Source organism: Canis aureus, chromosome 35 (assembly GCF_053574225.1).
Source record: "Canis aureus isolate CA01 chromosome 35, VMU_Caureus_v.1.0, whole genome shotgun sequence".
Classification (NCBI taxonomy): Eukaryota; Metazoa; Chordata; class Mammalia; order Carnivora; family Canidae; genus Canis; species Canis aureus.
Window position 1 is genome coordinate 6,008,045 of NC_135645.1, and position 22,040 is coordinate 6,030,084.

General features: G+C 41.1%; 1 protein-coding gene across 7 annotated transcripts in view; it reads right to left on the bottom strand.

Annotated features, from left to right (window-relative positions):
* CASR (calcium sensing receptor) overlaps positions 1-22,040 on the bottom strand; it is a 91,856-nt gene that overhangs the window by 53,204 nt on the left and 16,612 nt on the right. Inside the window, exon 1 of one of the 7 annotated variants that reach the window (XM_077884019.1) lies at positions 21,369-21,536. The exons of 5 other annotated variants lie outside the window; for them this stretch is intronic. The gene's annotated coding sequence lies outside the window, so the exon portion shown is untranslated. Of the gene's footprint in view, positions 1-20,880; positions 20,974-21,368; positions 21,537-22,040 lie in introns of those variants that run through there. One more of the 7 variants, XM_077884020.1, reaches the window with a different exon arrangement.

A 22,040-nucleotide genomic window follows, 5' to 3' on the forward strand; every position in this document is an offset into this window, starting at 1 on the left:
CCTTTTAAGATATTATAAAGCTATTGTAGCATATTTTTAGAGAGGTTCTGAAGACAGCTTTTTTTAGAAGCCAGCACAAATCAAAGACTTTAATGAGCAAGATGGATATTCTCCATTAAAGGCTCTTTTTTTTAAAAAAAAAAAAAAAAAAAAAAGACTCTTTAAAGGCTCTTCAAGTGGATGCTGTAGGTAGAAAAAAATGAGAGCAGAGTCATAAAGTAGAATCAACAAACCTAAAAGAGTAAATGAAAGGATCTGGCAAATGAAAGATCAGAGGGACAAAGGGATAAGGAAATAGTATATGACAACAACAAAAATGCAAGTAATTTCAAAAGTCACCTTGGAGTTTTCTAGAAGAGGGGATAACACACGGTCAAGTGTTGAGGAGCCAAGTGTGGGTAGACAGTTCCTTGACATAGGCCCAGGGCAACGGGCAGAATTTGGGCAAGAGAACGAGCACATGGAAGAAATGAGAAAGATATCTTCAAGTGGAGGGCTTGCGTCTCTTAGAAACCACAGCCGAAATAGGCAGGGACCAGCTGTGCAAGTCATCTTAAATTATCTTTGACCTCTCTTTGCTATGGTTGTCGAATTGGCAGATAAAAAAATGAGTGTTGAGTAATTTAGATAGGTGTTTTTGATATTGGCTTAGCAACTACACTCAAATAGTAAGAAAAAAAATGGAAGGGGTCTATAATGCCTATAGGCAATATATGAGTCACAGGGTCAGGTGACCACTAAAGCAGTGGGTTGTTAACAAGGACCAGGAGGACAAAGAACCCCATCGTACTCAGCCTTGGCCTAGACTTCCTATGTCACACGGTGTCCAGGTATGTATATTTCAATCTTAGAGAAGGGGATCCAGACAAGCTAGCTTAAGTCCAGAGAAGGTAAACAGGACAATGAAAGCTTGAAAATGAAGTCATGGGGCATCTGGTTGGCTCAGCTGGTTAAGCATCTGACTCCTGGTTTTGGCTCAGGTCATGATCTCAGGGTCATGAGATGGAACCCCACGTTGTAGGGTTCTGTACTCAGCAGGGAGTCTGCTTGTCCCTCTTCCTCTGCTCCCCCTGCCCCTACATCGTGCTCTCTTTCTCTCAAATAAACTTAACGAATAAAATCTGAAAGAAAGAAAGAAAGAAAGAAAGAAAGAAAGAAAGAAAGAAAGAAAGGAAGGAAGAAAGAAAGAAAGAAAGATTGAAGCCGTGAGGAAGAAAAAATTGTGGAACTAACCCTGATAGTTTGTTGGGAGAAAAGAACTCTTAGGACATGATTAGAGTCCTCAGGATGCTGAAAGAGGTCTTAGGTTTTTTTTTTTCTTGGTGGGTACCAAGAACAGGACTGGACAGACAGGCAGAAATTCCAGGGAGACAGATTTTTGGGTGATGTAAGAAAGAATTTTCTAAGTATCAAAACTGTGTAATGAGGTACAAACCTAGTAGGTTTTCAATAGCATGAGAAAACAATGGAAATATATGCCTCCCCAAGTGAGGGTATAAAAGTGTTCAGGAAGAGGCTGGAGGAACAAGGATGGGGGAAGCAGAGGGGACATCTGACTATGGGTGAGTGTGGACAGAGGATCTTCATGTCCCACTAGAAGAATCTACACTTTTAAGAATTATCTTGAATTTATACCACACCTTTCCTTCTTGGAACTTTTTATTTTTTATTTATTTTTTATTTTTATTTATTTACTTATGATAGTCACAGAGAGAGAGAGAGGCAGAGACATAGGCAGAGGGAGAAGCAGGCTCCATGCACCGGGAGCCTGATATGGGATTCGATCCCGGGTCTCCAGGATCGCGCCCTGGGCCAAAGGCAGGCGCCAAACCGCTGTGCCACCCAGGGATCCCGTGGAGAGACTTCTTGGAACTTAAAGTCTTTTACTTCTAGCCTCACAAGAGGAGTGAATCCCAGAACATTGAAGCAACTTGCTTAAAAATTGTTTGTAGCGGGATCCCTGGGTGGCGCAGCGGTTTGGTGCCTGCCTTTGGCCCAGGGCATGATCCTGGAGACCCGGGATCGAATCCCACATCGGGCTCCCGGTGCATGGAGCCTGCTTCTCCCTCTGCCTGTGTCTCTGCCTCTCTCTCTCTCTCTCTCTGTATCTGTCATAAATAAATAAAATATTTAAAAAAAATTGTTTGTAGCTAATTTGGGAGCAAAATCCCTCACAGGGATATAATTCTCAATGGTTTCTATGCACTTATACATATGAAACTACTTGAGTTTACCTAAAGGCAACATACTACATATATCCAAGGCAAGCTTTTCAGATTTTATAGGGCAAATATGGAGATACTGATTTATATGTTTTTACACGTAAATAAACTGAATTAAACAATCCTAAAGACAAATATGTAAAATAAAGTAAATGAATGCAATTACCGAGGTTGACCTTTGGTTAGTCACTCCTGGCCAGCAGGTGAGGACCACCTCTGTGGTTCCTTCCAGCTATGAGGTGTTGTACACTAATCATCAAAGCCAGAGAGACAGCTTTAAGACATGATGGCCCAGAGAGCCAGCTAACCCTTGACAGGAAGTTGGCTGGCAGCCGGTAGAGAAGGGGAATGGAGAACTTACACCCTTCCTGTCTTTTATCACTTGCTTATTTATACTGTAGAGTAAAAATCCAGGATCAAAAGCCTGGTATGATTCCAGTCCTATGTGCAGGGTTAGTCTTTGGCTCTCCCTGGCATCTCTGGTACTGCTTTCCCTCCAGTAGGGCAATGAATCCAACTTCCTCCAACTCTCCCTGTCCCACTCCTGCCACTTCATTGTCCCTGAACCCAAGTAAAAGCATCTATGGCAGGGACTTCAGTTCCTGAGGTGATGAACATGACTTTAAGGCTTGTCTGTTTGTAGTACCTTCCCTTTTCATATCTACTTTAAGAATAAATCCACTTTATGTGTTTAATAGGAAACTTGCATTAAGTCTGTTACTTCCTGGGGCTTGGGTTTCTGATTTTTTTTTTTTTTTTTGGGTTTCTGATTTATCCAGCATTTAGTATCTTACTTGGCAGAGGCCCATCTCTTTATAGAACAGATCTTAGCAAGGAATTGTTGCTTAAATGGCCATCTTGTCACTGCCCCTCCCAAAGGGGGTCTCACTGTCATCCTTCCCTTCTATGTCCTTTGTTGGGTGCAAACTGAATAAAGAGCCCCACTTGATTTATTTGCTTATTTGTGGTCTCCTTCATACTTTCTCAGGAATTCTTTTCATTGTTCTGTCCCAAATCTCCCATTTCCTCCTGTGTTTCCCTCTTCTTTCATTGCTCCCATGTTTGGAGTGGCCATCTATCATCCTCTAGTCATGGAGTCCAGGTGGTAATCGTGGTTGCAGTGTCCCTCCTTCCTTCTCAGGCATTTTAATAATTTTGTTTCCTTGTCTCTTGATTGATACTGTTGGGATGTTTTAAAGAGATGGTATTAGGACAGTGTTTTGTTTTTGTTTTTGTTTTTACATAGGCTCCATGCCCAGCATGGGCTTGAACTCACAACCCTGAGATCACAAGGTATGTGCTGAGACAGAGACCAAGAAATGAGCTGAGATTGAGAGCTGGATGCTTAACCAACTGAGCCACTCAGGGGCCCCTAGCACAGTATTTTTCTAAGTGTGGTTCTATGACTTGCAGCATCAGCATCACCTGAGAACTTCTTAGAAATGCAAATTCTGAGGCCCACCCCATGCCTGCTGAGTCATAAGCTCTGAGGTAGGGCCCACCAATTTGTGATTCTGATACCCACCCACTGTATTAGGAAGTGGTTTGGCTGGGACCCAGAACTACTCAAATCCTGCCCTCAACGTATCAGAGGAAAATTGTGCTGAGAATATTTGCTGGGGCTTTGGCCCCAAACCCCAATGTCAAATTCTAGTGGCCACAAAGAAAATCCTCTTCCTGTACTACATTAGCCTAAATAATCTAGATCTACGGCATAGGATTTTGTCTTTTACTCCAGGGCTAAACTTGAGCTCTTCCCAATCAAGTATGAGAAAAGTGTGCTCCAATATACAAGGCTTCTCCATGCTAGAGGTGCCAAACACTTTATGTAATGATGAAAATGTTAAAAGCCCTCCTTTCAAAATCAGGAACGAGCCAAGGATGCCCGATCATCATTTCTCTTGAACACTTCTCAGAGGTTTTAGACAATTTAGTAATATAATAGGAAGGAATCAAAAGTGTAAGGTTTAGAAAAATAAAATTGTCATTAATTATAGATAACATGACAATCTTAGAATCTACATATATATAACTAGAATTCATAAGAGAATTTAGCAAAGTTGCCAGTTATATGGTAGATAAAAGCCAATTGCATTTCTATTAATCATCAATAACAGAAATATATACTTTGTAAATAAATACTATTTTTTAAAAAAGATTCTATTTATTCATGAGAGACACAGAGAGAGAGAGTCAGAGACACAGGCAGAGGGAGAAGCAGGTTCCACACAGGGAGCCCGATGTGGGGACTCGATTCTAGGACTCCAGGATCACGCCCTGGGCTGAAGGCAGGCGCTAAACCTGGGCAGCCACCCAGGCATCCCAACAAATACTATTTATAATAGAAAATAGTAAGTTTCTCAAGAACATAATGAACTAAAGATGTGCAAGAACTTTTTGGAGAAAATTTCACATTATTGAAAGATATTGAAGAAAATCTAAATAAATTGAGATCTCTACTGCGTTCATGGAAGACTCAATATTGTTACCATGTAAGTTCTCCCCAAATTGATCTATAATTCACTACAATTCTAATAAAAATCTCAACAGATTTGTGTGTTGCATCCACACACCTTGACAAATTGCTTCTATAATTTGTATGGATGAACAAAGGCCTAGAATATTCAGTAATCCCAAAGAATAAGAAAGTGGGAGGGGGGGCTCACCCTACTAGCTGCCAAAAAAATATTATGCTGGAATAATTGAAATAGTTGATAATGGCAGAGAAAATAATTAGTATAGAACAGAGAATACAGAACCTTGCATAATTGAGATGGTTTTATATCAGTGGGATAAAGAGTGGACTATACCTAAACGACATTGAGACAACTGGTTAACCATGTGGGAAAAGTGAATTTGGACGTGTAATCAATTATACACAAAAATTGACTGCAGGGATCCCTGGGTGGCGCAGCGGTTTAGCGCCTGCCTTTGGCCCAGGGCGCAATCCTGGAGACCCGGGATCAAGTCCCACGTCGGGCTCCCTGCATGGAGCCTGCTTCTCCCTCTGCCTATGTCTCTGCCTCTCTCTCTCTCTCTCTCTCTCTCTCTCTCTCTCTCTGTGACTATCATAAATAATAAATAAATAAAAATAAAAAAAGAAAGTTAAAAAAAATGGACTGCAAATGGCTTCAAGACTTAAATGTAATAGGCAAAGGACTTAGGGAAGCAGAGTCTCACACTCCCGCCCCTGCTCCTACCCGCACCTGTACCCCCACTTCATTTGCCACTACTAAACCCCACTCACTCTGATTTTCCAGGTAGGCAGATGAACTGTTGACTCTCAAGAGGTACACTGAACTTGTGGAATCTTTTAAGAAACAAAATCAAATCCCGCCACCATGTTGCAGCTCAATACAATGTGAATTCACTTTTTTCTTTAAATAAATGTGTTCTCTGCCATTTTAAGACAGGATTTCCATTAACAAGGTGTTCCATTTTCCATTAAAAAAAAGGTTTGTGGTTCACACAGACACACACACACACACACAATTAGAAGAAAATGTAGAATGGCTTATAACCCCAAGAATGAAAAGGTTTCTTAAATAAGTTTAAGATGTTTAAGATACAAGAAAAGATGACAAATTCAACTACATTAAACTAAGAGCTATTCATAAAAAAGATCCTATAAAGTGAAAAATACAGGCTGCAAACAGGAAGAGGATAGTTGCAGCAACGTAACTGAAAAAGAAGTGCCATTCAGAATATACAGCATTCCTATTGAAGGAGAAATAGAAGCCTCCCGATGGGAAAAGTCATGGGCAAAAGACATGAAAAGGCATTTTAGAGGGGAAAAAAATATGAATAGACAAGGAAAGAAACACACATCAGTAATCAAATTACAATTTGGTAACAACTGTTGGCAAGGATGTAGATAAATGAGAACTGTCATATACTGATCGTGGAAGTTTAAATTGGTAAAATCACTTTGGAAATCTATTTCACATTGTCTAGTAAACATGGAGATGTGCATACCCTAAACCTAGCACCTAGCGATTTGACCCCTAGGTAGAATGCCCTAGAGACTCTTGCGTGTCTGCCAAGGAGTCACGTACAACACTGTTTATAACAACATTTAAAAAGTAACACCAGACAACTCCAAATACCAAATGCTGATCGACAGGATAGATAAACTTTGGCACACTCATAGAATGAAATTCTACACAGCAGTGAAAGTGGATGAACCATGGCTCTAGTCATTAACATGGATTACTCTCACAAATGCAGTATTTTTAGAAATGCACACTGAAGTATGCAAACAGTATGATTCTATTTGAACAAAATTCAAAACAATGCAAATTAAACAATATGGTTTAGGGATACAGGTGTCTCTGGTATAATGTAATGTATGTATTTAAAAAATACTCATTCTGTAAAACCATGCATTTACAGTAACAGAGATTATGGACTATTTTCCTATAGGAAAAATAGAAAACATTCTAGATAACTTTGTAAACAGAATATTAATAAAACCAATAAAAATACTAATAAAACATTAGGATGATTATAAGACATATGCATTCTTAATAAATAAATATGTCTAGAAATATTAGAATTGATCTTATAGAAAAGATGAAGATAGCTTTTTTTTTTTTAAAGATTTTATTTATTTATTCATGAGAGACACAGAGGGATACAGAGAGAGGCAGAGACACAGGCAGAGGGAGAAGCAGGCTCCATGGAGGGAGCCTGATGTGGGACTTGATCCCGGGTCTCCAGGATCACACCTTGGGCTGAAGGTGGTGCTAAACCACTGAGCCACCAAGGCTGCCCCCGAAGATAGCTTTTTAAAAAGATTTTATTTATTTATTTAAGAGAGAAGAGCTGTAGCACAAGCAGCCAGAGAGGCAGAGGGAGAGAGAAAGGGAGAAGCAGGCTCCTCTGAGCAGGGAGCCCGAAGTGGCGCTCCATCCCAAGACCAGGAGATCATGCCCTGAGCCAAAGGCAGACACTTAGCCAACTGAGCCACCCTGGCACCCCAGAAAACAGCTTCTTAGAAGAAGGCTGAAGGAAGGTTGAGGAAGCTGCCTTAGCACAAAGATCCTAAGCCTGAAAGTCAGGAAGAACTGTATAATAAGCACTTCCTAGATAGGTACAAGCCCTTCCCAGAGTATGAGGATAAAATGAGCCAAGAGAAGAACTTGGGGTGAATAGGTTTTGTGAACAGAGAAATTCACAGCTTGCTGCATTCAACCTTGTGAGTGTCCTCTGCAGTTAGCTACTGCTCCATAGTAGTACAGAATATTTATGTGTGAGAAAAATATTATTAAATGATGTGACTTTTGTGTATATTGACACAATTCCCTTATTTACTCATTCATTACATAGGAACCAGTGTGGATTAAAGTAACACAAGATGTAGCATAATCAACTTGAACATATACATATTTCATAAAACTATAAGGTAAAGGAATGTGAAATACAAATTTGGGAATAGTTACCTCTTTGGAGGAAGGAACAGGATGGGCTTGATTAGAGGCAAAGAGGGGTTCCAAAGAATTAATTTTCTTAAGCTGATTATGGGTACATAGATATCTATTTTATTATTATTCTTTAACCATACATGTATATTATATTATCTCTAGTATGAATGACATATTTCATAATAAGTCAAGCCATGTTTGATATTTGCATTGTAAAATGTTAGGAAAATATAAAAGGAAGAATCAAAAATTGAAGTTAGTTATATCATCTACTAAGAAAAGAAACTAATTTTTTTTTGTTTAAAAACAGTATTTCCTAACTGTAAAATATATAAGTAATGTAGGAAAGTATAAAGAAGACATCAAAAGAAACAGAAAACTAAAAATCACCCCAAAAAGCCATCACCAGAGACCTCTTTTTGGTGACTATATATTTACACATACATGTATAATTTTACAAAAATGGGATTTCACCCAGTATTTTTTCATTTGACAAATCTAGTTGTTTCTATTAATACATAACAATCATATTTAATCACTTCATAGTGATTAATGGTATAACTGAGTCAAAATTTACATAACCAATCATATCCTGCTGGGCTTTTAAGATATTTATTTATTTATTTATTTCTATTACAAACAACATTTCAATTAACCTATCTTCAAATACTTCTTTAACACTTGTCCAAAAAAAAGAAAAAAAAAAAACACTTGTCCAATTATCTCCTTAGGACTCATTCTTAGAGGTGGAAATACTGTGTCATGAGCTTTTTTTTCTTTGTTTTTTTGGTCAAGGGTAATTTGGTCTTTTCAAAGATTACTTGCTTTTTTTATTTTTATTTTATTTTTTAAAATTTTTATTTATTTATGATAGTCACACACACATAGAGAGAAGCAGGGACACAGGCAGAGGGAGAAGCAGGCTCCATGCACCTGGAGCCTGACGTGGGATTCAATCTCGGGTCTCCAGGATCGCGCCCTGGGCCAAAGGCAGGCGCCAAACCGCTGCACCACCCAGGGATCCCTACTTGCTTTTTTAAAAACCAATATATACATTTTTTAAAATAGAGGGAAGGCTAATTGATGTTTTGTTTTAGTATTTTATTTTCTAAAATTAAACTATTCCTTCTACAATTGATTATGCTCTGAAGAAAAAGGCATGAGTCAGAAAGCTCCACATCCTCTTCAGGAACCTGAGTGGTGGAACTTGCTTTAAAAATATCTGAAAAAACACTTCAGAGAAGGTCCAAATCAAAGGCTGAAATGATAAGGGCAAGGATTATCAGCCGAATGGAGTGTATAAATAGATGAAAGACAGACAGGTGGACTCTCTAGAAGCAGAAGTGGGGACTGCAAAGGGGTCAATGAAGGAAGCCAGCAGAGAGATGATCAAAGTGAGGAGAGCAGAAATAAAGAATGGGAGGTGCTTTCCAAAGACACCCTGAGACCTGAAAGAAGGGAAGGCAATGTGATGAGTAGAGAGGTGTGGTGGATGTACGTGAGTCATCGGCATGAAGCAGTCGGGATATAACCTGGTCAGGAAACCAAAGTGCACTGAGGCAAAGGAAAAAAATGAATGAAAACCTGCATTGAGAAAAAAAAAGTTATTAAAGAAGCTGAGAAGATGGAACTCAAGTATCTGTAATAAAGGTTGTTTGTGGAGGAAATTATAAAAAGAGCACTGGTAAATATGAACAGCGGTCAAAGACCTTGTAACAAAAAAGTGTGAAATTTTCTTCACAGTGTGAGTGAAGGTAAGGAAAGGTGGCTGACTGCTGTTCTAGAGGAAAAATAATGGTTGCCAGTGTTCACAGAACCAGATAGCAGAAGGAGGAGGAGAGGATGTTTAGTTAGGTTAGACCAGGAAAAGGATTTGGATCAAACAAGCTCTAAGTATGCTTCCTCAACCACAATGTACAAAATACCACACATGAGCTTGGTGTCATGCCAACATTTCCAACACACATGATCAGCTTTCCAGTTGAGCCCAGCAGTGGGTGGGCAAAAAGGACATCCAAGATGTCTTTAGCATGAAAGTATCCACAGAAGAAATGACCAAGATGGAGTTCCAAAGACTTCAAACAACACACAGACATTTTTCCAATTAAAGAAGAAAAATAAGTTTTAAAAACCTTCAATGTCAATTTAAGAAGTACACAAAATGTTAAAAGAAGAAAATAAATATTAGTCTTAATTCCACCCCATTAATCGGAGAGCTTCTTTGCATTTTTTGAATATATACTACATATCTGTGTCTCTAGCTCTGTATCATTTCCCTTTGAATCTATTTTGTTGTATCCGTTTTTACAAAACTGGATGTGATCTGAAATCCTATAGTAGTTATTATATCATGGACACATTTCTATGCCACCGAATATTCTTTTTCCAAATAATTTATAATCGTTACCTCTATGTATCATACTTAATTTCCTTCTGTTGGATGTGGAACCTATTTCAAATTTTTCATATTATGAATATTGCCTCCCTAAACTTCCTTAAGGGTTAAATCTTTGCACATATTAATGATTCTTTCCTTAGCATAAATCCAGGCATTGGAATTGTTAGATTAAAGGGTAGGAACATTTTAAAAGCTTATAATATGTTTTGCCAAATTGCCTTCCGATAAGAGTGTTTTCATTTATACTGTCATGGCAGTACATGAGAGAGCGTTTGGTAAAATCATCACATTTTTTGGAGAATAGAACAAGTCTCCCAGAACCTAAATTTTGACTCTGGGCTTTGAAATAATGTGACCCGGGGCTTGACTGTAGGCTGCTCCATTTACTGGCCATGAGACGTCAGGCAAATCACTTAAACTCACTAAACCTCAGTGTCTCCGTTGTATTGGGGTAATGCCTAATTAAAGTTTCTGATAGGATTAAACTAAGCAAGGTATATAAAAATGCTTAGCACAGCATCTACTACATGATAAACACTAAAGAAACAGTAAATGGTATTCCTTAGAATTTTTTTTCTTAGGGTTTCATATTGAAAGCTACCAAGAATAGCACATGGAAGGAGGCACCAAAGAGAAGGAATTCAGGTACAGGAGATACTAAAGAAAAGCATCAGGGCCCCCACAAAACTGGCACATAAATGTGAGTCAGAAAAAAACCTTCTGAACAAGAAAACTAATGGAATCTAAAATCGTGTCCTAGTGGTGTATGTTAGCAGCATAGCTGCATGAGGCTGTAACACAAACACAGCTAGCACTTTCTACTAATGGACCGGGAGGAAATGAAAGCACCATGGGAAGTTTCACCCTTTTGCTATGAGGCCCAGCTGCTCTGCAGGCCCCTTACAAGGAGATAATGACAAGTTTGGGGAAGATTGCAAAAGGAAGATTTTTAAGCCTGAGATGTGTAAGCCGTCATAGTGGGTTCATAACACCACTCAAGCAATAGCAGGAACAGGGACCTCAAAAAGAAGGAGGAAGGCAGAATGGAAGGAGGGAGGGAAGGCGGGGAGAAGGGAATAACCAAAGTGTACAGACCAAATGAATGGGTCCCATCGTACTGGCCCTAATAGATTTCACAACGTGGGAAAGTAGCTCCACAGAGGTACAAACTGGGAGTGGGCAGTTGAGAACTCCTCACATACTTGAATGAAGACATTCAATGAGGGGTGAAGAATGAAACTGGGAAGTAAAATAATGGAAAAGGAATTTGAGTTAATATGGAAGGGGAGGAAGGGTATCTGGAACATCTCAAGGAGAACCAAGGTTTGCAGGGTATTGCTAGTGCTTCTCTGCCAAATACAGGGTCTCAGAGGAAAGTTCCTTCTCATGATCCTGCAGAACTCAGGGCAAACACTAGCAAACCACCCACAGCTGTCATGCAGGGGAGGTGATAAGAAGGGTTACTGTTGGACTGTTTTTCCACTTCTTGTTGATGTGGCTTGATTTCACCAAAATAGGAAGGGACAAGGTAGAGATAGGGGTAATCCTTAGGACAGGAGAAGAGCAGGAACGGGGATGTGGGTAAGGGAAGCAACCAGTCCCCATCATGGCTATTCCAAAGGGAGACCCAGAGATGCATGAGATGGGCCCTGCTTTCACAGGTTTCAAATTCAGTTAGGAAGATGAAATCCCTTAATGTGAAAATGTAAACACGTATGATAAATGGCCAGGTAAGAACGGCAGATGTGGTGGGGTGTTGGCTGTGGATGCGTGTAGCTGGGGAAGCTTTCTGGCATAGGCCTGAATGGGATCTGGATAATGATAAGGAGAGAGGGGGTTCTAGATTGGGGACTTGGCAGGATCTAGGCAGCTGAAGCAGGAATGAGAAGTCATGTTGGCTGGAGACATGAACCACGATGGACAGGACAGTAAAATGGGAAAAGCTTGGGCTTTGGGGCCAAGAGGACTTGATCCTCCCACTTGCTAGGAGTCCTAGGACCTTAATTTTCTCATTTCTAAAATAAGGATTGTTGAAAGGATGAAACAAATAATATGAACAAAGCACTAACACAGTTACTGGAGCATCATAAGTGCTTAGAGAGTGATAGAAAATTTTATATTACTACTTCTGGAAATAAAATCATAGCATGGGAAGGAGAGGATAAAAGAATGATGACATAAAAAAACAAGTTGAAGATTTCCAGAAATGAAAATGTTCATATCAGAAAGGTACAATGTAAGGGTTGATAAAAATTAAAGAGGGAATGGATCTAAGCAGGGCTACCTAAGGTGTGGTCCATGGATCAGTATCCCCAGCATCACCCTGGGAGCTGGTAAGATTTACAGACATTTGGTTCTACCCCAGAACTACTTAATCAGAATTTCTGGGGGTGGAGCTCAGCAATCTACATGTTAAGAATATCCCCAACCTTAAAGTTTGAAAAAAAGTTTCCCCCCTCCTGGGCTGGAGGAATTGGAAACATTTTCTTGGCCAAGAAATTGGCTCAAAGTAGATACACCTGCATCCAGTTAGCTTTGGCCTTCAAGTTAATCTTTTCACAAGTGCATGAAGGTTATTAATTTAAAAAGAGAACCTTAGAGATTCTGCATGGAGAGTAAAACGATAGAAAAGGATTAAGATTGATGATAGTCAAAGAATATGTGTATAGTAAGTGGGATAAGGTTATGTCAGTTCAATTATGTTTTGTTGGTAATAAAGTCATAAAAAATCATTAGATTTTTAGGGCTTTGAGGATTTTGGAATTGTGAATGATTCATTTAAGCCACAAAATAAGCCTAGGTGGTAGGTACTCTTGTCATTCCCTTTGTATAGATGAGAAAAGTAAGGATTGGGGAGGTTTTCAAGATTACATGCTAATATGTGGCAGAGTCAGGATTTGAACCCAGGTGGTGAGACTCCAGAATCCATGCTTTTAGCTGCTAGATTATGCTGCTCCCCCACCCCCACCATAATTGATATAACCACTCCCTTACTATTGGACACACAGGTTCTAGCATTTCATTTTCATAAATAAACACTGTGAAGAACATCCTCAGATATAAGACTCTAACCATATTACTGATAATTTCTTTAGGCTAGAGTCCCAGAAACTGAAAACCTTGGTCAAGGGCCACAAACAATTTTAAGACAGTTGGTTTCCAAATAACGTGTTATGAGGGTAGCCATTTCGTTCCACTCTACCCACATTATCTTTAAAGTCTTAGTATTCTTAATAAACAAACTAGTAAAAAAAAAAAATAAACTAGTATACCATTTTTAAAAATTCTTATTTCTTTTATTCGAGTAAAGTTAAAACATTTGTATATGTTCACCAACCACAGCCAAAGGCAGACGCTCAACCACTGAGCCACCCAGGTGCCCCTTGCCCACTTTTTGGAAACCACATTTTTAACGTTCTTCCTATTAAATTCTATGTGCTCTTTAGATACTGAAACTTTTAACCTTTTGGCATATTTGGTACAATTTGTTTTAGTTTATTTTCCTTTTAATTTAGTTATGACTTTTATACATAGTATTTTAAATGTTTATGTAATAAAATCTATCAATATTTTCCTTCATGATTCTCTGCTACTTTCACCCTTAAAAAGAATTTCCTCATTCCCCTAAAAAAATCCTCTGCTTTCCCCCCAGAAAGAAACTTTCCAAACTTCAAGTTTAACTTGAAGTTACAATTTGATGGAGTATATTTACAGTAAGGAGTTCATTTCTTCAGAAAGCTAAAAGAGCTACGTGTGTTCACTTTTGCTATTAGATATCCTTTGGGTTCCATGAAACCTGCATAAGATCGAGAGACAGCCAGATAGTGGCAAGAGTCGAGGGCTAGAAATAAATGCACTCAGGAGCATAAATTCACTCTCTCATCTCTAGTCCTGTTTTCACGGTTTTCTCATTTGTAAGATGGAGATGATGATATCCATCTTGCTCATCTCCCTTATTTATCTCTCCTGAGATGTTCTGAGGATCATATGAGTTGATATGAGGAAAGTGCTTTTATCTCCACTGCTATAGCTGTCTACATATGGAGATTCATTCATTCATTCAGCTCCTCCAATGTACTAGGCACCCAGCTGGACTCTGGGGTTTCAACACTGAATACGACTTTCTGTCTGTGTTGGATGAGGTCGAACAATGTGTACCAGATTTTTAAAGTCTTTTATTTTTTTTTTTAAGATTTTATTTACTTATTCATAGACACAGAGAGAGAGAGGCAGAGACACAGGCAGAGGGAGAAGCAGGCTCCACACAGGGAGCCCGATCCCGGGTCTCCAGGATCACACCTCAGGCTGCAGGCAGCGCCAGACCGCTGCGCCACCAGGGCTGCCCTTAAAGTCTTTTAACAACCGAGTGGGCAAAATGAGGTGGGTGAAGTGGGTGAAAGGGGTCAAAAGGTACAAACTTCCAGTTATAAAATAAGTCATGGGGATGTAATGAATAGCATGGTGACTGTAGTGTGTATTTAGAAGTTGCTAAGAGAGTAGATCTTAGTTCTCATCACAAGAAAAAAAAATGTAACTCTTTATGGTGCTGGATGTTAACTAGACTTATTGTGATCATTCTGCAATAGATAGAAATATCAAATCATTATGTTATATACCTGAAACCAATAAAATGTATGTCAATTATAACTTAATAAAAAACCCTGATGACGTATGTAATATTAATAATCCCAGTTTATAGATAAGCAAACTGGAGCACAGAGATGTTAAATAACTCACCCGAGGTCACACAACTAGGAAACTGTAGAGCTGGGACACAGGCCTGGGCAGTGTAACTCCAAAGCCCAGACTTTTAACCACGAGGCTGTGCTGCCCCTCAAAAGATGAGGGTGAAAACCAGATAATTGTAGGGTGAAATTTTGTTTAAAATATTTTTGGTTTTAAGAAGACAGAAAGAGAAGGCCATGGCCTCCTCAGTACCTTTATCTCTTGATCTCTCCATTGACAAACAGCACAAAAGGGCCCCCTTGGGTAGGGTCTTGGGGTGTAGGAAGGAGGAGCTAGGATCCTGACCTGAAGGAGCGCGTGATCTGATGGACTAGGGGTCTGAAGCTGTGGCAGAGAGCCTTGGTCTGATGGTTCTGCTCTCACTGGCTCTCTCTGAACAGGTGGCACATCCCCTCCTCTCTCTACCCACCCTCTTCCACAAGGACTACCAGACTGGAGATCTGGGTATCAAGGCTAGCCTGTCTGAGTGTGCAGTGCTAACTTAATGCCTGACATGCAGCTGGAGCCCAACCAATGCTTGTTGGACTACAAGTAAAGGCTTATGTCAAATTATAGAATCTTTAGAAGGACTAAATGGAGGATATGATGGTATTTTTCAACCATTAACTTCTATTAAGAGGAAAAAAAACAACTTTTTTTCCTAAGGACAAACAGCTTGTTGGGGGTGGAAGGAAATAGTAACAGTATTTTTGATCCTGCTTCTCTCTTTCTACTTGAAAAACAGCAAATAAATAAGAAACATGCTTGTTAGGAACTCCACCAACAAAAAACATGGGAGAAAGAAGTCAAATCACTTCATTTTCTTACTGTTAGTGATTTTGCTCGTATGTATGTGAAAGACTTGTTGAAAGAATAGCTAAAATTAGTTTTCTCCCTGCAGGTGTCACATTACCTTTGCCCCCATCGTACTGATAAGCGTTCCCAGAGAGTGGAGGAAAACAGGTTTCCACCCCAGTTCCCAGGGAAAAAAATCAATTATAGATGAGAAACACATAAAAGCCAATTAATTCAGGTTACTTAACCTAAGAAATCTTCATTCTTCCTGTTATATCAGTGTAAGGAAAGATCTCCAACATAGGCTGAGCCAAAGGATGCGGACCAGTTAAGCAGCCACCATATGCCCGGCATTGTGTTCAGCGCTCTCCATATACAGTTCATTTAAACTTCACAACCACCCTTGGAAGGAGACATTACCTCAGTTTTGCAGATATCCAAAGGAATATCCACCAGTAAAAACCGAGCTTCAGAGAGGTAAGATATCTCACCCAAAGTCACAGAGACGGAAAGTCCACTTTTATCCAAACTCTAGACTGTCTAGGGCAGAGGCGGACCTTATTTTTCCCCATTTTACACTTTCCCCCCTCACTCATTGGCTCTGCCTAATTATAATGTCTGTTCATTTCTGTGGCTTCAAGTAATTACACAGTTGTTCAAGCAACTGAATCCAACATTCAGTCAGCATTTCCTAGGGTCCACATTTGGGGGAAACGGACACAAAGTTCCCAGCACTTTTCAGCACACACTACCACACACATCTGGATTATTTTCCATCTTATGAACGGATGATGTGGTTACCAAAACTACACTGCGCTATAAAATAGGGACCACCTCAACCCTCCGTTCCTCACTAGCTTTAGTAGAGGCACCCCAGCCTGTGCATAGTGAATTGTGAGAGGGAATTTGAGAAAAAAGGAGAAAAAATTTCATCAGACGAGTGTCAGGTAAGAGTAAAAGCAAAACAACCAGGCATGAGTGAGTGTTGTATGTGCCACTTCATGACAGTGGCAAATGGATGAAGTCTAATGGTCACTCACCTTGAACTCAAAGGCTCCCAGAGATGAGAGAGACAGAGAAAGAGATAATTGCTTTTGTTTGTTATGGATCAACTAAGCCTTCCTGCTACTATTTTATGTTGTAACACAGAAGTTGTCTTCTCCATTACAAAGACAGTTTTTTTTTTTTTTTCCAGGTTCCCATCATTAAGTCCTCTGGACAGAAGCACTTCCTAGACACCAGATCCCTAGGCCTTGCTTGATACCTGGCTTCCTTTCGTTTATCCTAAAATCACTTAGATGACAGAACCCAAAAATGACAGACCAGAGTCCCACTCCCCACAAGTAATGAGTGAGTTTTGTAGCGTGTACCTTGCAGACACCTCAAGCTTTGGTTCCTTTTCTCCATGGCCACTGCCACGGCCATCAGGGTTCAGGATATCATTGCCATCTGAAGGGTTGTAATTTCTGTAAGTGGTTTCTCGGTTCCAAACTTACCCCCCTTTAACTCAGCATCCATATGCAGCCAGAATGACTATGGTCTAGTCAAAATGCTCATTAAGTCACTTTACTTAAAACCTTATAGTGGCTTCCTTTGCATTAGGATAAATTATGAAAAAAAAAAGTCAGTAAGAAATAGATGCATAATCTGTGCTGGGTACTACATGACTTAACCTCAGTTGTTGCAGGAACCCAATAAGGGAGGTACAACCACCAAGGCCCCACAGCTAGAAAGTGGCAGAGCCATGACTCAAACTTGGATCTGTATGCCTTCACAGTGCATATTTTAAAACCATCAAGCTATCCATGTGATGGCATGCAGATTCTTTGTGATCTGGCCTGCTTACCATGCCAGCCTCACGTCTTCATGAGCTTCTTTTCCCTGCTTGTGCTTCAGCTCTTTGAGCTGCTTTGTGTGTCCTGGACCTTGACATGCTGTTTCACACGTTTGTTTTGTACACAAATCCCTTCTTCTACAATGCCCTCTTCCCTTCATTTGTCTTGTGGAATGTCTCATCTTTCAAGATTCATCTCAAGTGTTAACTCCTCCATGAATCTTTCCTCAACCCCTCCTCTCCTTGGTAGAATTGACCACTCTGCTCTCTGTGTATCACTGTACCCTAACTAAGCTGTTATTAAGGCAACCACAACACTTTCCTATCCTTATATGGATAAGTATGAGTCCCTCCCTCTTAGACTTCTATGAATTTCTTAAATGCTGGGACCATGTCTTACTAATCCATTTTATCCATAGTATCTAGCACAGTGCTGGGCATATAGAAATATTGTTGAACGAATGGAAATATTTGTTTGCACATGAAGTATGTTGCTTGGACAGAACACCTCATGCCAATACATTGTGAGATTTATATTACTTTTACTTAGAGCATCAATTTGTAATTTTTTTCTTTCCTAAAGGACTGAATGTGAAATTCCGAAGAGGTACATGCAGCTTTAGAGTAACTAAATGTTTTGACATTCTATCAACTAGAGCAGTGGGTAGGAGTGGCGAGAAGATACTGTAGTCTGCCTGCCACACTTCTTTTCACCTAAGAAAGTCCTGAGAAAGTGATAACAATGAGTCATCACTGTGCAAGCCAAATTTGGTATGGTAGTTACATACGTATCTACCTTAGCAATGGGAACGTGGATGATTCATATTTGAGCCACAATGCACATATTGTATTATGCACAGTAAAATGAACTGACAAGAATGAAATTAAACATTTAATTTAAAAGCAAGAATAACAGCAATGGAAAACCATGACCAACTCAAGACAACACAGATACTGTGATAGCAAGTATCGCAATCAATCCTTTCCCCAAATTCCAGAAATGTCAATTCTACATGTGTATACGTGCCGTATGCAAACACTACATGGCAGCCAGACTTCTTGATTACTAGCAGCCAAATGCAATCTCTGGCTGATACATTCTGGTCCTATCTCAAAACCATCTATATCTTCAATATTTCCACCTACTCTTGAATCTCAGCTCAAGGAAAACCTCCTTGCGAAAGCCTGCCTTTGTCTGGCAGTATAGTCTGTATACACCCTCAAAGAACTTTCTTTCCTCTAGGGAGCTTATTTTAGTTTGTAATTAAATATTCAATACTTACATTTTTTTTTTTTTTACTAACAGTTGCCTCCCTAAAGCATCTATGAGCTCCAGAAGATTAGAGATCTTCCTTGTCTTATTCACCATATTCCTCCCTGTGACTAACACATAGCCAGGCACTCTACAAACATGCATGCATGAATGAATGAATGAATGAATGAATGATTCCTTCACTTCTTACTCATTGCCATGTTTTCTTAAGAATTATACCTGATTCCTTATGAGACTCAAGCTGGTACTCAATTTATTCCTCCTCATTGTTTCCCCACCCTCCCACAAGGATCAGTCTTTATTTTCTAACCTACTCCCCTCCTAACCTCCATTCAAAAAGACTTCTTACAAGTGGCAGCTTCTAACCAACCTGAACTTTCTGACATGTGTGGGATCCAGGTCTAGGTCATGCACCATGAAAAAAAAAGAACAAAATAAAAGAAATGTAGTGACTTAGAGTACCTATTCATTAATTAATTCATTTATTTTTAAAGATTTATTTATTTATTTTAGAGAGAGAGAGAGAGAGGGTGGGGGTTGCAGGGGGAGAGAGAGAGGGAGAGAGAATCTTAAGCAGACTCTGCACTGCACACAGAGCCCAACAAGGGGCTCTATCCCAGTACCCTGAGATCACGACTTGAGTTGAAACCAAGAGTCGGATGCTTAACCAACTGTGCCACCCAGGCGCCCCCTACTAGGTTATTTTAAACATTCTACATAACTCTTATAAAACCTATTAGCTCATAACAAATAATTTAAAAATACTTCTATTTTATCATATAGATAAAAATGAGGTTTCTTGCTGATTTTTTTTTTTCCATTTCTCAATATATTTTGGCCTGGAATAGTAAAACCCTTGGAACTGAAATGACTGTGCTGATTGTTAGCAAGAAGTTAAGCCACATGTGTGATATTTTAGCATAATTACCTGGAGATTATTCCTAAATGACAGGGCCTTGTGTTCCAGGATTCTTCTCCACTCAAGAATCTTGGCCTGTTCCTCCCTTTCTACTTCTCTTCCTCTCTAACCTTCTTCTACATCCTCCTCCCCTGTTGTCTGCCACAAAGCTATATCCCTGAGCCCCTTCACAACTATAGATCATCCATCTTTTGAGGTTCTTACAGAGGAAGCATCCTTTGCCTGTCACTCTGCAGGTCCTGGGTGGAGAAGGTGAATGAAAAGGTGTAATTGGCGAAGTTCTAGTTTCAGGAATAGGAACTAGTGAGGTGTTAATTCCTGGAAATCTAGTACTTTTAGGAAATACCCTTCATTAATTCTCCTCAGTTCCAGACTCTACTTACATCACACTTGGAGAGTCTAGTTTAAGGAAAAGAACATAGCATAGCACTCAGCATAGACTCTTCCCTAATGCTGGGAGGGTTCAGGAAAGTTGAATGAAGTGTCCCTCTCTGTCGTGGGCTCCCTATCCCAAGGGCCACCCCAGGGAAAGACTTTGAAGACAGCCGGGTGGCGCCAGTGGGGAACGCTGGAGACTATGGGATGTGGGCAGTGGCAGTGATGTCACTTTCTTCTGGTACTTTCATTAGGCAGGAGGTGGGGTAAAGAATCAAAAGGAGGGCAGCCTGGGTGGCTCAGTGGTTTAAGTGTCTGCCTTCAGCCCAGGGCATGATTGATCCTGGAGTCCTGGGATCAAGTCCCATGTCAGGCTCCTTGTAGGGAGCCTCTGCCTCTGTGTGTGTGTGTGTGTGTGTGTGTGTGTGTCTATCATGAATAAATAAATGCAATTTTTAAAAAAAGAATCAAAAGGAGGGGACAGAGCAAGAGTAAGAAAGGACGTGAGCAAAAAAAAGATATACATAGACAAATGCTAGTATAGACATTGTAGAGGATAAACTTTTGCACTATTTGATTTAAAAAAACCATAGGCACGTGTTACCTGTTGAAATGACATTTTTAAAAATAATAAAAGACCCCACGGGTCTGGAGCCCCGAGCTCCTCCCAGGCCTGCCGCCAAGCCCGGTGCCGCCGCCGCGGTGACCTCGAGGCGCCTGCGGGCCGGGAGCCCGGGAGCCCGGGAGCCCGGAGCTCGGGGCTGGCCGCGGGGCCTCGGGCGCACGTGCGGCGGACTCACTAGAAAGCACGGCGGGGAGGGAGCCCCGCGGCCCGGGTCGCCCCCGCGGGCCCGCGCCCCCCCCCCCCCGGGTGGCAGGTGCTGCCCCCGCCGCCCCGCCGCGACCTGGGTCCTACCTGCCGCCCCGGCCGGGCTCCCGGGCCCGCCGCGGAGGTGCACGAGGCTGCGCTGCCCGCCCAGCTCGCGACGCCAGCGGGGCCCCAAGGTCGCGGCGTCGGGGAGGCGCGGCGGTCGGTCCGGCAGCCCCCGCAGCCCCTCGGAGCTCCGCCCCCGCCCGCCCCCCGCCCCTGCGGAGCGCGGAGCCCCCCGGCCGCCCGCCCTGCGACCTCGGAGCCCCGGGCCGGGTGGAGCCGCGCGATGCCGGGTGGAGCCGCGCGATGCGGCAGGTGTCCCGGGACCGCGGGGGGTCCCCGGACCCCGGACCCCGCTCCTGCAGCCGGGGAGCGCCCCCCGCCCTCCCCCATCCTCCTCCCTGGAACAGGAGAGCGCTCTTAGGACAACTCCACCAACCTGCTCTGTGCCCGGAGTGGGAAACTTTTTTTTTTTTTTTTTTTTGGGTAAAAAGCCCTACAAGAAATCCAAAAGCCCGTGCCCAAGCTCTTACTCATTCTGCAAGACCAAGTCCAGCGCTGCCGGCGCCCGGAGACCTTCTGGGGCTGGAGACCGGCTCCCTGCGGGCGTCTGTCCGCGTCCCCGCGCCCGCGGCTCGCGAGCTCCCGGCCGGAGGCAGGCACCTGCCGCGCTCGTTTCCTGTACCCGCCACCCTGCCCTCGGGACGCGGGACCCAGGCCTTGCTCATTCCAGTCCCCAGCCCCTGGCAGGGCGCCCGCCACCTAGCAGGCGCTCGAATATATATATATATATATATTTTTTTTTTTTGAATAAGGGGAAAATTAATTTTCTTTTGTAGAAAACCGGGTTTGTTTTTTTTTTGTCCTCAAGCAACACGTACTCCTTTGGGTGGACAGGTTGCTAATCTCTATGAAGAACCACAAAAACGATCCCTTTGATGCAGTAATTTCATTCTTGGGGATATTTCCAGGACAAAATATTCATGTGCAGATGTTCATAGCAAAATAATAATAATAATAATAATAATAATAATAAATTAATATAATAATTAATAATAGAATAATATAATAATTATTATTATTTACGTAAAATAATGCTAGTAAAGAAAAAAACGGTAAAAGCAAACAAAGCCAAACTGTCAATGGGAAATTGGTTAAATAAATTATGGGAGGATAACTTAATGAGAGTATTACACAATTCTCAA